This window comes from Coturnix japonica, chromosome 15 (genome assembly GCF_054131305.1).
Source record: "Coturnix japonica strain WE chromosome 15, WE-NBRP24, whole genome shotgun sequence".
In the NCBI taxonomy this organism is placed as follows: Eukaryota; Metazoa; Chordata; class Aves; order Galliformes; family Phasianidae; genus Coturnix; species Coturnix japonica.
The window spans coordinates 8,010,496-8,024,823 of NC_140677.1; the positions used below are offsets into that span (position 1 = coordinate 8,010,496).

General features: G+C 43.5%; 1 protein-coding gene across 20 annotated transcripts in view; it reads right to left on the minus strand.

Moving 5' to 3' along the window:
- LOC107319941 (uncharacterized) overlaps positions 1 to 14,328 on the minus strand; it is a 224,946-nt gene that overhangs the window by 106,940 nt on the left and 103,678 nt on the right. The window contains exon 8 of one of the 20 annotated variants that reach the window (XM_085516788.1): positions 11,837 to 12,167. The exons of the other annotated variants lie outside the window; for them this stretch is intronic. The gene's annotated coding sequence lies outside the window, so the exon portion shown is untranslated. Of the gene's footprint in view, positions 1 to 11,836; positions 12,168 to 14,328 lie in introns of those variants that run through there. 20 annotated transcript variants of the gene reach the window in all.

Here is a 14,328-nt window from a genome sequence, read left to right on the forward strand (position 1 = left end):
AAAATAGACTCTACCGCATCTGAAGAGTTGCTGGCTGTCATGAGAAGGCCATAATAGCGGCAGCCAGCCGAGCAGCACTTCAATGTGCTTGCTGGAGGAGCTGGCACCTCAGCAGAACCATGCCCAGACCCCTGGGGACTAAGTGTACATCTGTGAAAGCCAACTGTATACTAGGCTGCATCAACAGAGAGACAGGTAGCAGCTCAAGGAATTGAGGATTCCCCTTGTACTCTGCCCCTGTAAGGTCTCATCCAGAGTACGGTGTCCAGGTCTGGGGCCCTCAACACAAGAAAGATGCAAAGCTACTGAGAGATAGCATAACAGAGAGATAAATTTGCTCCCTTGGCTCAAAGCACTCCCATCCATTAGCAAGACATCCCTACATCACCCTGCTGAGTGGCCAGGCTTCAATTCAGCTGCTAAGTAAGAAATGCTGGTATGCAGTGATCTGACAGGAGAAAGGATTAAATAGAAAATAACCCCTTGTTCCTAGCTAGAAAGCGTATCAACATAGATCTCTACTTATTCTGCCTGTTTACTGGACACAGGATTAGCCAGTGCCCTGTGTTGTACCAAACAGCTCTTGGTCTAAATGTTAGTAAGCTTAGTGCTGTCACAAACTTCATCACACATTAAAGGCTGATATCTGTATCCCTCTCCCCACCCAGAAGGTGAATTGATATTGAACTGATGCCTTCTCCTGCAGCAACAAAATAAACCCCTAAAAACCAGGAGTAAATGGAAAACATAGTGCTTTGTATCGATTGTGATGTTTTCAGTTAACTAGGTTCTGCCCGTGGCCATGCCCCCGCAGCACACGCACACCAGGGAAGTGCTGCACTACCCCCCAACAAATAACTTTTAGGAAAGGGAAAGCTGCGTCTGTTTAATAGATGTTTCCAATTTCTTACATCACCATCAGTATCTGTTTTAGTCACTTGGCAGGTTTTCTATAGCTTCACACACCCAAGCTGATTTCAAACCCATTCGGTAATGTCAATGTGACTTCAAGGTTTAATGATTCATTATATTTCAGACCTTAGAGCAAGAGAATGTGTAAATTTTTTTTTCCCTGCATGGGCTTCGTAGTTTCTTTCTGGTTTATTCCCTCTATATATCATTAAAAAGAAGGTCTGATAAGGGAAAAAAAAATTCTCAGTGAAACATACAAAAAAGAGACTTCTTTAGTTAAAAAAACCCACATTATTATAATGCCAGCCTTTATAACCTGCAGAATCACTACAAGGGTAACGGTTCTCCATGCAAAACACCCTTTCCAGGAATATTAGGCTAATGAAAACTCACTGCTGCCCTCACATACACGAGACTTAGGCTAGAAAGGCTAGAAAGCTTTGAGCCTTGCTCTTTCCCCAACTTAATAATAAGTGCCAAGTCAAAAACAACAACAACAACAACAACAACAAAAGGTCTTCCTTCTTACTATTCTCAATGATAATTATTACTGACATATAGTCTAAACACAGGGCCAGGCAGCTCTTCTTGGAGCTCACTATAACATACACTGGAGTTTAATTAGTATTTGTTGATCTCATCTACAACTGCCAGAGGCTGGATAGGGAAAGAGGCTTGCAAGAACTCCTCCAGAGCTTCTTTTCTCCCCCATCTTTGTTGCTACACGTGGGAAAAGGTAGAAGTATTCACAAAAACAGCTGGAGGACTGGAATAGCTCTGGAAAGATTACAGATTGTGTTTAGTTAGCACTGGTTAATGGCCTCATGTGAACAGCCCTCATGATTCCCCAGGGCCAATGAAGCCCCAGAAGCTGCAAGGGGAGATGTCTGAGGGCTCTGGGTAGCAGCCTGTCCCTCATCCTGTACCCATCACAAGGGACCTGCTGCTTCCCTGACACACTACAGGTCAAGACAAAGAGATGCTCAAAGTGATTACTTCCCAACCAACTGTTAGCATATGCTCCTTCATGAGCAATGTCTTCAGTGTCTTGGCAGTAAAAGTACACCCACCATTAAGACATCTGCAGATTTCCCTCAATGTTTCAGCTTCTGTACGATGCAGGAACTGGGTGATGTTCCCCTGACCCAGGAATCAGAACTAGGAGAGGAATGTCAGAGGAGCAAGGCAAGACAAACACTGCCTTTGGGCACATGGCAAGAGAAGTAAGAAAGCATTATGCCAAATCTTCCTTAAAGAGAAAAGAATAGGGTTGTACTTGGAATTAAAGACAGGCTGATATTTCCTAAGACTGCAAATGGTCAGCCTCAAAAGCATCACTCGATGGTCTGAAGGACTGCCACTGTTACTGGGGCTGAGTGCACCGCACAGCTCCAGCGGGGAAGAAACTGCTCTCTTACAGACATATTAACATGCTGAATGTGCCACAGCCAAATGGCCTCATTCAGCCCCGAATGAAGAAGCAGTTTCACTGAATTTAATGACTGATTAATATTCATTTAATAATTCTTGCCTAAAACTGCAGCAAATGATTTTAAATTATACCATTTGGGAGACAGCAGACTCAATTCAATGGGATCACTGGGCTCAGACTGTCCTACTCACTTCTCTCCGGATTGTTTAGTTCTTCCTTCACTCGCCAGGTGATTGGCAGGAGCCCACCCTACCCGATTCTCTGCTTATTTCTGCCTCTCTTTTTCTTTCTTTTATTTTGCTTGTTTGTTTTAAAATGCACACATTTTAAATTGCTACTGGAGTGAGGCAATGTCCCTACCATTATTCTCACAAATCTTTGTAGACAGCAGGCTGCTGCAAACCAAGAAGGACAAACCACGCTTGATCTGCTGCCAGCAGACTCCAAAGGGAGCAATAAGACGACCAGACAGGGTAGAAAACAGATCTGTACCAGCATGCAGCACAGCTTGAGTCTGCTCATGCTCTATAGCAGGACTGAGATTCTATTCAATGACAGAAAAACAGAAAGGAATTGAAGAACTCTGATGGGTCTCCATGAACGAACCTCTCAGCCACCAATAGCCACACCCATCTTCCCATAGGAAAGACAAGGTAAAACAAACAAAACTGTTAAGAAAAACAAGGTACACATCTCAAACTCGTTCTTGGGGAACAAGTACACTGTGAGTCAGTACACTGGGCCAGGTTCTTTCACAACAAACCTATGGACTAGTGATGCTGGCACCACCATAGACCAGTGAGCCCAGCACAACTACTCCATATTGAGCACACATCAAGCCCAAACAGCTCCAGAGCAGACACTGGAGGGCTGCCCAGCACTGCATCTCTGGGGATCCATAAAACTACAGGCACAGACAAAGCTACAAGAGTTTTTGGAACCATGGATGCCTCAAGGTGGTGCCTTTCCCTGCCATCCCAAGGCCTGGCACCATGTCATGCTGCCACATAGGATGGAAGGAAGCAGTCACACTGCAAGCACAGATGTGTTGCAGCCCCTCAAATGCCAGGGACACCATTCACTCTCCTATTCTCCCCATCAATGCACAAGACAGCCCCTTTCCAGCTGTGCCCCTTACCCAGGCCTTCCTCAAGCCTGGCTGGAGCCTGCTCCTGCAGTTCTCATCGACACACCTGCATCTGGACAACCACAATTCTTCCCTTTTCAATTTCAATTTTTATTGATTTTTGAGGCACTCATTTCTGAGATGTATGGTATCATTGGATTATACTGTTTAGCAATTTATTTGTGTCTCTCTTTATGCGCTGGATTGATTCTTCTTTTTTTTTCTTTTTTTTTCCCTTCTTCCCTTTCCACTGAGCCCTTAAAAAAGATGCTGCCACTGTTGTTATTTGGCTATCATAACAGCTCACGTAGCCCTGAACTATTAGGCAGTGCAGCTCCAAGAAATTTTGTGCCGAGGTAATTTGGAGACTAAATCAAGTTTTATCACTGAATGAGGTTAGCGGATATTAATGGGAAGGCAGGAGTTTGCACTGAATCATTAATGTGGATAAATGGAGAGCGCCTCTTTAATACTTCATGCAGCAAGCTCTAATAATGCCTGAAAATGGTGGGGAAGCATTGCAAGTTGTATTTAACACAGCAGAAAAGGAGGACTAATCTGACTGCTCCTGGGTAACCAGCTGATGGCTGCATCTTGGTATCTCTGTCCTCACTTGAGGGATGTTCGTGAATGTCTGTAAATGAACTACAGAACAGCACAGCTGGGACAGTCTGTATATGAAGCAAATTGCTGCAAACAAACATTTCCATCACCCCATCCTTAACCACATCCCTCAGTGCCACATCTCCATGGTCTCTGAACTCCTCCAGGAATGGTGACTCCACCACTCTCTGGGCAGCCTGTGCCAATGCATCACCACTGCTTCTGAAGAGAAATTTTTCCTGATATCCAACATGAACCTCCCCTGACACAATATAAATCTCTGTTATGGTGCAGAGTCTAGAAGGAGAAAGTGTTTGTTGAGACACCACTAAGTGCATTTTGCTATGAACAATAAGGCTTTAAACACGCCACATGTGACTGCCAGTATGGTCCCATTAACTACATGGGAAATGTTTTCTATCCAGGCCCATGCATACATAGATTGTGATGTCCTGAAGTGCTCAGAGCCATTATATGTGAACAAAACCCAATGTTCTAGGACACACAGCCTCAGCTTCCCATCTGCAACACCTAGCAACTGGCAGCCCAATTATTCCAAGGTAATTCATAGCAAGTAAGCAAGGCAAGCTGCATTATCAGAAACAGATACACAGGTCTGAGGTCAGTCAATACAGAAGGGAATAAGCAGCCTCAGTATGTGAAAGAAAGCTACAAGATGATGGGATTACAGAGGAAATACAAAGTGTGCTTACTGCTAGCAAAGGTAATGCAGTATTCTCTGATACCCAGATAAAAACAGCTGCTAAAAGCTTACATTAACCCTATGCAACAGAGAGGAGAAAGCTCGGTGCTACTCATCAGCTGAAGAGACAGATGGAAGGATGTGGCCAGTTTTAAAATAGTACCTGCCTGGCAGCCCTCCCCACATAAAAAGCAAGCCTTAGTAAAGCAGTGAGAGAGTTAAAAAAATTAAAATATAATAAAATCTAAAAAGTCAAATAGGTGCTCTTGGAACAAGGATCAGCCACACTATTAGACAGCTTAGTTCTGCTGCTTAAAGCAGCTAAATGAAATGGCAAAGTACCCTAAAAGATTCACCCTAGCGCTGCAAGAGATGAGTACAGGGCTGCTTCCCCCAAAAAATCACCGGTAATTGAGCAGCTGCTAATTAGCTGATCAAACAGTTCTCAGAGGCTACTGCCCGACTGAGCAAGCTGTTGGGCACTGCAGGACCCTTTGGCAAACTCTGAGTGCTCCATTTTGTGTCCTTGGTACTGCCTTTTTCATGCTATGCTCCCAGTGGAGTACAATATCCTTCTACTGCCTCCTAATGCTCGGGTGTGATGAGGGAATTCACAGATTCCTCCTTTTCCCACCTGAGAGCAGCAGGTGCTCCATCCCTGCAGCGAGGCAGTGACTGGTGCACTCACTTCCCAAAGCACAGCTTCCAAACCAGCCTTCAGAGAGCACCAGGAACCACTTCATCAGCCAAGTGAGCATCAGTGAAGTTATTAGCACGATGCTGTTCCAAGCAGTGCTTTGGGGACTACAGCTGAGGACAGGGAATCTGGCACCACTGCAACTACAATTTCAGGAAAGCTTTTTTGTGTTGGCAAATCTAGCAGAAAAGACACACAGCAAGCAGGCTTTTACAGAGGTGTAGACTAACACTTAACACTGATGTTTGATTTTCCCCCTGTGAATTCAACTGCACCTGGAGTAGCACTCATGCCTTGTAGGATATTCCTTTGCAGACTTTGCAGTTTGGTGTCCAGAGCTCTACCTGCGCTGCACAAATGGCATACACACTGTTAGGAGTTGGCAGCAAGGGCATTTAGCAAGGAGCTACATCTGCAGGACACTGCAGTGATGTCCTCTTACAAACAGGGCAGGAGGCTGCTTCCTTCTGCAAACTCAGATCAGAATGTTCAGTCAAATTGAGGTGCTCAGAAGCTTTCTCAGGAATATGGGATTTGGCCCAGCTGCAACAGAACATACAATGCTGAAAATATACCATTTCATTGGCTTTTCTACACAATGTGCTTCAGATATCGTCCCATTTTATTGAACACATTTCACAGAGCGGATTTGGAAATGCAAAGTCAAAGCCCTGCTGCTAGTCAGCTGTTGCCAGCCTCATCTGAAGCAACCCGAGCAATTCCCTCTAACTCCAAGGAAAGGGCCTATTCTAGGAAACAGTGACTAAGTTAAAGCAAGGCAGACTGCAGGTGGGCTCAGCTGTTCTTCACAGCTCTAAGCACAACTACAACTCATTCAGTATTTACCTTTGAATCTTATTTAGGAAAACGGAGTCTGTTCTTATTTTGAGTAATAATGTCAAGCGCAGAAGGTAAAGAGTTAAAACAATACTAACAGCTAAATCAAAGAAAAGCACTTGAGTGGTGGAACATCACATAGCAACGAGAGAATTATGATGAAGAAATGATTACAGTGTAGAAAGGGTACAAAAGAGTAATATAAAAGAGTTATAAAAAGAATTTCATGTAAGGGGGAAATATACACAAATAGGGAAGATGCAGAGAGCTTGAGAAAATGATCTGAAACTCTGAAATCTTTGGGTTTAGAGCAAAACTACAAGACTTTACAATTGAGAGGATATTAACTGAAGTTTTCAGATTCCTGCAAACTTCTGCAGATCGAGAAAGCAGATGTAATTTATAGAGGTTTAAGGCCAAAAGAGATACTTAATGCGTTGGATTTTTCAGTTTGAGCTCTATCTGTACAATAACTGGAATTTCATTTTCTGAGTCTTTAGGAAACCTCCCTCATTGATTTAAACACGCCACTGGTGGCAAATCTGCCACTTCTTCCTTTTAGCCGTTTCAGTAATTAATTACACTCGTAGTTAAAAAACGGACCCTATTTCCACTGGCAACTCTGCTGAATGTTTCTATTCTCTGCTGTAAAATCAGATTCAGTCTACTAACAGGGGAGGTGAATATTTTTAAGCCACAAATTATTTTTCTCGAGCTGCTCTCTGATTCTCTCTTAAAGAATGAGCAGCAGAGCAATGTAAGCAGTTTAATTCAGTACAGTTCAACACTGTGATATAATTATGTTACATTACCTACTTTTAGGAAGGAATAGGACAGGCATTGCATGTTTGTACAGCTTTCCAAAGCAACTGGGATGCCTTTCTACAAGACAACTAGCGACAGGACAAGAGGTAACAGCTTTGAGTTCAGCCAGAGGAGATTCGGGTTGGATGTTAGGAAAACTTTCTTTGGAGAAGGAAAGGAACTTTCTTTGCACAGGCTGCACAGGGAGAAGGTGGTGTCACCTGCCCTGGAGGTGTTCAAGAACCACGGAGATGTGGCACTGAGGGATTTGGTTATGGGCATGGTAGGGGTGGGTTGATGGCTGGGGTAGACAGTCTTAGTGGCCTCTTCCAGCCTCAATGATTACTTGATTCTATGCATGCCTTATGCTTCACACAGATCCTTAGATCATCCAGGAGACTGTTGCATGTCAGAGATACAAAGTGGGGCATGGTAAAGAGCACTGTAGCCAATTATCACCAGCAGCCTCTACATCTGGGGATAATACTTCAGTTGATGCTTAGTATTTTCCAGCTTACATTAGAAAGACTTCACAGGAAGATGGTTATCTGAAAATAAAGATCCTAGGAATATTTCCAGGTTTCCTAACTCTCTAAGAGTTCTTTCCCTCTTAGTGCCAAAAAGGAAGAATTCACATTCAGGACAGTAGGGAGCTGAACACAGGTTGTGGCAGATATCCTGATCTCAGACCATAGTGCATGGGGAATCACTGCTGTACCGCAAAGGCTGACAGCTGCATGGAGATAGAATAAACCTCGCATTGGAATGTTCATCCGAAGCCCAAGCTTCAAAGGGTTAGACTGGGCAGGCCACAGAAGGTAAAGGCTTTCCCACAGAGGTGGGAAGTGGCACGCTCAGCCGTCTCTGCCTGAGTAGACATAAACGAAGTATTGCATAAGGCGCAGTGCTCCATCTCTGCGGAGGAGGGAAATCTACCCTCCCCCCGCCCCCGAATGAGGGATTGAACAGTCAAAATAATCTCTTTAGCCCTAACTGCAAATGAACCAATTTCCAAGGCAATATTCTTAGACCTGAAAAGTCTCTCTTTCTTTCACAGAAAATAAATTCAAGCAGAAATGCTACAGGGAAGAAAAAAAAAATCCATCTCAAAGAAAATAATTATTTAGATGTCTTAGAAATCTGGGAGGGAAACTTATTTTGAAAATACACATTGCTTCCAACGCAAGCATTACCCCTCCAGCAGCTCCCTCACATCCTCCCTACAGAGCACCCAGGACGACTGCAGAAAAACACTGAAGACAGCAGGGCAGAAGAGGGCAGAAGGAGAAATCATTAAGGGCACACAGAACGATACAGACCTAAGTTAAAAGAAAGCCTCACATTTGCTTGCCACATCCCATGAAGATGCATTTGCATTTTTCAAACCAGCACATCAGTCTATCTGCAGATGGAAGCCCAAGGCTCGCCCCTTAACAAAGCATCATTCCTACCCTGCAGCCGTACAATGCACGTAAGCAGTGTTCGTAAAAGATTCTCGTATTAAAGGGCAGCCAAGGTCTGCACTGGGAGAGCAGCAAGAAGGGCAGATCTACAGAAACACAGGAGACATCACAGGCTCGGGAACCACCAGACAGAGAAGCCAGGCTGAGCACAAAGGCTCACACAGTAGGCAACTGCCTACTTAAAGCCACACCTGAAGGTCCCCTTCTGTGAATTTTGGCCCTAAAAAAATCCTGTGGGGTTGCTGTCTCCCTTGAGGAATTGGCTGGGGAGCATTTCCAGAAGCTGTAATGTGTGCTGAAATCAATCAAGTTAAATGGCAGTAGATGAGAATAGGAATGAATAAACCTCGAGGGATATCATTTGTCATTTACTGTACTTGTTAAAAGTTACAAAACAGCAGTTCAGCAGAGGTTAGAGAAAGGACAATGCAAGAACACAAACTTTCAACCCATTTCTGAAACTGTTCACCATTCCAGTATTTTCCAAGAGGATGAAAAATTAACAGTGAAGGAAATAATAAGGAATAAAATGAAACCTTTTCTTTTCAGTGTTCTTTTCTAAGTCAAAGTAATAAGCTATTCAGACTTTCCAACCATCACTTAAGAAGGTGAGAGATCCTGATCCAGCCATCAAGAACTTTTGGACAATAAAAAGTCCATGAACAAACACATGGAAATGATAATAAAGAAAACCGCAGAGCCAGAGGTCAGATCTACTTTATAGTAGGAGTTGAACTCTGATAATTCACAGTAGATTAAATTCAGCAGCAGCAGAGGCTTAGCAAGAAATTTGGATGTTAGTAAGATTTAAGCTGGGAATAGGCCTCATTCTTATTTTACCAAAGGCCAGACATAGGCTCATACATGTTTATGAGGAAAAAGCAAAAGTGACTGAATTTTAAAGAATGAGCTCCGCAGAAAATAGTTTGGGCATAGCAGAGTCCATGGAAAATGCTGTCAAAAGTTAGAGGGCAATAACTGAAATTTTCCTCAGCAACCTTCAACTTTACTTCCAAACTGAAGCTGAAAAAGCTTCAGTCAAAAGCTGAAAAACCATGGCTAAGAATATTAAGTACAGACTGGTTTTTTGACTATTTTTCATCTTCCTACAAGACTGAGAATTCTGAAAGCAAGCAAACAGTTTTTGTTGCCTGTCATGTTCTTGACTTGAGAAACATTTGGGGGGATATTTTTCTATTAATTACGCTTTAAAGCCCAATTCAATTTCCTCTGCCAAACACGCAGCCTCTGGTTACAAAGGGTGGCAGAACAAAGAGCAAAGCAGGAGCCTCAGGAGCTTAGGGCTACACTGAAACCTGCATGCCATGGAGAGCAAGGCTTCAGGCTGGAGATGAAACATCAGCACTTTCCCCCTGGATTTGCTCCAAAGCAAATACAACCCTGTGCTGTTTGCTGCCTCCCTTTGTCCACCTTAGGTACATACAGTGATTACTCTTAGCTTGCAGAGCTGCCACCTTGGACCAAAACTGGGTTCCATACAAAAGATCAAAGTTCCCAGATTTGGCCACCAAAACATGGAGTTACAGGGGGCAGTTTGTGCTATGCCTGTGCTAAGGGGGCTTTCCTCACAGCAGAGGATTTCTTCTGGAAACGTGGAATTGTTCAACTTAGCAGCTACATGGGGTTGGACTAAATGATCTCCAGATGTCCCTTCCAATCCTTACAATTTTGTGATTCTGCTACACTGCAACAGAAGGCAGTTCTCTGTGGATAAAGAAACCTTTCCTAATCAGAAGAGCCCTGCCACCTCAGCATCACATCAGAGATTCGGGGACTCTGTGGAAAGCTCTGTGCAGAGGAACCACAGGATGCAACTTTTCAGTGATGGAGAGAAAGGGGTTTGCTGGGCAGAGGGGCAGCACTGTCTGCAGCTGCCATCAGCAGGCGCCTAGTACTGTAGACACACACTGGCAGAATTAAATTATGGCCTGCTGAGACCCTGCTTACCTATTCCTGTCCATAGTCTGTTCTTGAGAGGCAGTTGCAGCTGAAGAGACGATATAATTTTGATACCTGCTTAATTTGTGTACCTATATCCTGCCTGACAGAATGATTTCTCTGGCTTTATAAATGGAACCATGTTCCTCTCAATTGGCATTCACTCTTCTTGCTGCAAGAACATCCATCTGCCTGAAATCTTTAGAGAAACAGTTCATGGGGAGCAGTTAATTGTGATCTCTCTCAAAAAAATTAGTCCCTATTTTTCCTCTGACAAATGAAGACATTGTTCCAACAATATTTTCCTTTTCCACAGACAGTGCTAAATATTTATATTGTGTGCCTCCTAGAAACACTCATCTCCTCATGAATAAACACCAGGCTAACACGAGCAGCCTCCGGAAGGACACAGGGAGCAGCTGACCTCTTCACCTCCCTTCCCCATTTTAAATACCAGGTTCCCCATGACAGCCATTTAAAATCAACACTGACCCTGACACCTGACCCAAACCTTTTGCATTTGCCAGAAGACATACTTAAACAGAACCAACTTGGCAGGATGTAGCAAACAAGTCCAAGCATTGCATTGTAAAATGTTAAAATCCAAGCCACTTATTAAAAAAGAAGAATTAAAATGAATGCACTGCAGGTAAGGTTTGGCAAACATGACCAATATCTGCCAGTTCCTGTTTCACTGAGCATGCAAGCACTGACATTCCTCTTTCCTCCCATGTTTTTGTTACACACCGACCTCCTTCAGCACAAAGGCTCTGTAATTTGAAGAATTATTCCCTATTAACTACCAGCCCTGATACAGCAACAGCCCATTGCTGGCCAAGGAAAGGCTGGATGTTCGCTGAACACACAACTCCTGTGGGCCAGGAGCTGTCCACAATATCCATCAAGGAGCACACCTGCCAAAGCAGGGCTTTTATGCAGCTGCATTTTTATTTCAAGTTTAAAAGAAGGAGAAAAAGAAGAAAATAAAATGATGATGGATACTGGTGTTATTTTTTTGCCATTTACCACTTCTATTCTTCTGTGCTTTAAGACTATCTCATGCATCAGAAAACAGAAGCAACAGCTCCAGTCCTGTCCAAGGCCTCTGCTTCCCAAAGACTCCCACTACAGCCAGCCTTCTAAGATGATGTCAAAATACTCATGAAATTATATTTATAAGGTTCCTTTGTTATAAAGAGCATCAGAAAGACAGCCAATTTACAGCAGCAGAAGAGCTTTGTATTCTAATTACTGTGAAATAGGACTCAAGCAATAAGCAAACTAAACAGATTTTCTCTTCTGGGAGGTGAATATAAGAGCTGCTGTGGAGATGTTTTTCATTTCTTTTTTGTTTATTTTTTTACTTCAGAGATTGGCTAGAAAACTGACTAAAACTACTGCTCAAACAGCTATTCAATGTTTCTCCACATTATAGGGTGATTTTCCCTTTTTCTTCTGCATCTGTAGCTGTCATATTTAAACCATGTTATCTTCCTCCCTTCCTTACCAACCTTCCAATTAATGTGGGTCCTCAACACGCCCTTCTGAAGTTCCCAGCATCTGTGCCAGAAGTTACTACAGCGCTGCTTTCTTGTCCTTCGTGGCAATTTTCAGTCCTCCAAGATCAGATCCTATAGAAGAACAAATAGGCTGCTGCAATCTGCCCTTCAGCTTTAGCCCCCTCTTATTCTGATATGTAACTCCCACTTGAAGTTAGATATCAATCAATATTTCCATACCAGATGTTATGACGAAAAGTGCACGCCTTCATCCCTCATTTCCTCGCTCCTACTTAGTGCCTCTGGAAACAATTCCTGGGACACAGGTAACAAACATGAGTCTAAGAAACGTAAAGTCCTACAGAGTCTCCTAAAAAATAATGGCAAAATCTCCCACCCTTACTGAACAAGCAATTATGATTCCATTGCATAACTCCAGAGGAGCATGTTTCTGCTGCTAAATAAATTTCTATGCTATTCCTTGTTTAGAGTGACAAAGCCTATGTGTGAGATTTCTCTGCAGGCTGCATTGGCACAAGTTAGGTAACACACAAGGGCACAAATAGGACCACACTGCTGAAATCCATGGAGCCACCTGCACTGAGCTCATGGCAGCAGCTGCCATTTAACACTGTTCAGCTCTTGAGTTCCATTTCTCAGTACTTGTGATATTGTTTTCCAGATGGCCTCAGTACTGGAAGGTGGGGGGGGGTAACAAAAATCTCCCTTATAGATAGAAAATTTTATACCTACTTAGCCAAGATCCCCTCTATACAACACTATTTGATTCTGCCTAAAGAAAAATCCAGGAGCAACATCTGTGTTTAGATCTCAGATAAATGTGCTTATTTGTGTATTTTCTTTAAAATTAGCTTTACAATTAGCTTTTAAATCCTCTCTGCTGCCCAACACTTCCCAGCAGCCCTGCGGAGCTTCTGTTTTATTTAAAGTCTATCACCACCTGTCAGTGCAGCATCAAGAACATGCTGGAACATCCCATTAGTCCTTAGCCCGGATAGGACAGACAAGGTTTTTTAGAAGCTTCACTGTATTAATGCTTTGTTAGAGTTTCTTACATGCCTCCTGCTAATAGGAATAACCTCTGGAGCAATAGCAATTTATCCATACATCTAGCTCACACTGCTTGTCACAGTCAGTAACAGCTGATAACCCTCTTGGGCTGTTTTTCATCTTCAGTAGAAGCGCACTCATTCTGGAATACATTATTTTAACCTGTCAGAGTATAAACAGGACAATTACTTAGACCAATGTGGGCTGAAAGTGTTGATAACTAAAGTTAAATCCAGCATTGTCACTCTAATGTGCTCGTGTTAAACCAAGCACAATGAGGCAGCTTGCCTTCTCAAATGAAAACATTTGTCAAACTCGCTAATTCAAAATCGACCAAGTACAGATCTCTTGATTTGCACTGCTTGCTGACAAGCCTGGGAAAGCAGCAGTGGAAACAGTGAACTGATTATCAGGGTAGAGAGAGAAAATCACTGTGCAGAAAGAACCAGGCTGGCTTGTATCTGCAAAGGGAGAACATGAGGACAGGAAACCACCCCGGCACTCAGGGACAGAAGGGTTGCATAGACTTGCACAAAATCCTCCTGCACTTCTGAGTACCCAGGAACAGCGTCTGGTCCCTGGGTATCTCTGAGCCCACCAAACTCACTAGAGCTGCCTTTGCTTCCTTCTCTCACCCATTTCCTACTGTTGTGGGCAGCACTGCAAGTAGCAGCATTGCTTTGCTCATCAAATGGCCAGCAGTACAACTCCAACCCACACACTGCAAGCAGCTCACCTGCTCTCACCATCCAGTTTCATCAAAGAGGAAGGGCAAAAGACGTCAACACTGCTTCCATCCCTACAACCTCTCCTTGCTACAGCACCTCCACCTCACTTACCCCACGGGCACAGTAACTCCTGCTAAGCGGAGCCAACAGCCATGCTGCTCTCTAACCTTTCAGCAAGTCTCTTCCAAAATCACCTTTGTGCTCTTGTTCAGCTTTGACCTTATCTTTCTCCTCCAGTTCCTTCCTCTCTTAACACAAACTCCACTGAAACTGCCCTCCCTGAAGTCTTTGCTGATCATATCTGGGGATTCGTCCTCCAATCTCAGCTTCCTTATGTGTTCAGCTTCTAGAATGCTATTCACAGTTGCCTAATAAGCAAATATTCTACGTCATCTATTTAAGCATTAAGTTCTTGGTAGCTTTCAATGACCCAGCTCGGTTTAGACTGTGTTGAAACCTAGCCACATCCTGCCTGGCTGCTGGTAAGAAGACCT